Consider the following 1,981-nt stretch of genomic DNA (forward strand, 5'->3'; position numbering starts at 1 on the left):
AGCTTACAGCACCTGGTATTCCCAGGCAGTCTCCCATTGAAGTACTAACCAGGCCCGACCCTGCTGAGCTTCCGAGATCGGACGAGATCGGGGGTTCTCAGGGTAGTATGGCCGTAAGCGTGGGAATGTGCCAGAAAATCCCTCTTTATAGTGTTGCAGGGAGAGCGTCTTTCTTTGCTCATGGTGTTCGTTCTTGTCGGATGATGGTTATTTGGTTTTCCAAATACAGGCTTGAATCGATGAAGGGGTTATTTGTGTCGTGTTGTCAAATACGGCGCATGTGAGTACAGCTGATGCGTTAACGTGGGTAACTTTTCTTTGACTTCCAATGCAATCCGTTTCGTCCATCCATTCCGGGTAGAGTGAACGCTGCCGCGAATGGTTGCCTCTGTTCACTCACAGAAAAAAACGTTCTTATCCCGTGACTGTAAAGTGGTCTTGAGAGTTTTGAAAGGCGCTTAGAAATTAAATGTATTATTATGATGAATCTCCGTCTGGTCCTTGACACCCTCTGGTGACATAATTACACAGCGACACTGATCTCGTGATCAACCATTTCACCACATAATAATCATAATTATACATAACATTTTAAGCGCCTTTCAAAGCTCTAAAGGACACTTTACTGTCACAGACAAGCAGAGGTACTATAATAAATAAAATACAATCACAAATAGATTGCAATAAATAAAATACGATTATAAATAGAAACAGGAGAGAGCTACACACAGAAAATGCAATTTTAAATCGCTGGGTTTTGAGATGGGACTTGAAGGTGGGAAGAGAATCGATGTTATGAAAGGTCAGAGGAAGTGACTTCCAAAATTTGGGGGCGGAGCAGCTGAAGGCTCTGTCACCCATCTTGCTGAGATGGGCAGTGAGGGGCACACAGAGGTGGAGGGAGGAAGAAGATCTGAGGGAACGAGGGGGACTCGAACTCATTGGGTAGACCACCAACGATTCAACAGACCTTTAGGATTATTCTGCCTCGTGGTGGAAAGGTCTCGCTCTGCCGGCTGGGTGCAAATCTGATGGCAGTGCTCCCACGAACCTATGGGTCAGGTGACAGACTGCTTGTCAGTGAATGGGGTACCCGCCATGGAGGGCCCCTGCCGGCTTCGGCACGGTGGACGGTTCCTTTGACCTGCGGGTCCCTGCGAGATACCAACAAGGTAAGTTAAGAAAGGGTTGGGCGGCCCTCCGGTTGAAGGGAGTAAACGGAAGAGGCAGGCCAACCAAGTCCCCCAAGGGAGTGATGGGAGTGATGACAGCACAGCATCGTGATAGCCCTTAGCGGGTGATGAAACAATGTGGTTTCTGTCCAGCGCATGCAGTGTCAGGTAGTGATACCCATGAAATGCGGCCTTAACCCGCGCTCGGCGTCTGGCCTGCGGTTTCATTCCGCCAGCTGAGGCGAAGCTGTGCGGTCGCGGGGGAGAGGCGGCGGCGGGCGCCATGGGCGCGGGTGGGTCAGTGTCTGATGGTTCTGGGAATAGGTCACCATTCACCGGCCTTACCTCACGCTGCGCGCCTGGCGTGCGGGCTTAGTCGGCGGCCGACTGTGGAAGCGATGCCACTGGCGGAGGAGGTGGTGGCTAGCGCCACGGGCGCGGGCGGGTCAGTGTTTGGTGATTCTGGGAACAGGTCACCTTTTGTTGGCCTTACCTCACGCTGCGCGCCTGGCGTGCGGGCTTAGTCGGCGGCCGACTGTGGAAGCGATGCCACTGGCGGAGGAGGTGGTGGCTAGCGCCACGGGCGCGGGCGGGTCAGTGTTTGGTGATTCTGGGAACAGGTCACCTTTTGTTGGCCTTACCCTGGCTCCGCGCCCGGCATGTGGTCTCAGTCCGTCGGATGAGGCGAAGCTGCGCGGTCGCAAGGGAGAGGCAGCGGTGGGCGCCACGGGCACGGACGGGTCGGTGTCTGGTGGTTCTGGGAAAAGGTCACCTTTTACCATCCTTAACCCGCGCTCCGCGCCCGGCCT

At 54.1% G+C, this 1,981-nt stretch overlaps 1 non-coding gene across 1 annotated transcript; it reads right to left on the reverse strand.

The window, feature by feature from the left end:
* LOC148881204 (5S ribosomal RNA) lies at positions 1-119 on the reverse strand. Its single transcript, XR_016114118.1, has one exon. It is a non-coding gene; the product is annotated as a 5S ribosomal RNA (ribosomal RNA).
* Positions 120-1,981: the final 1,862 nt, after the last annotated feature.

This window comes from Hippocampus bargibanti, unplaced genomic scaffold (genome assembly GCF_051943395.1).
Source record: "Hippocampus bargibanti isolate YZ-2025 unplaced genomic scaffold, ASM5194339v1 Contig00132, whole genome shotgun sequence".
Lineage (NCBI taxonomy): Eukaryota > Metazoa > Chordata > Actinopteri > Syngnathiformes > Syngnathidae > Hippocampus > Hippocampus bargibanti.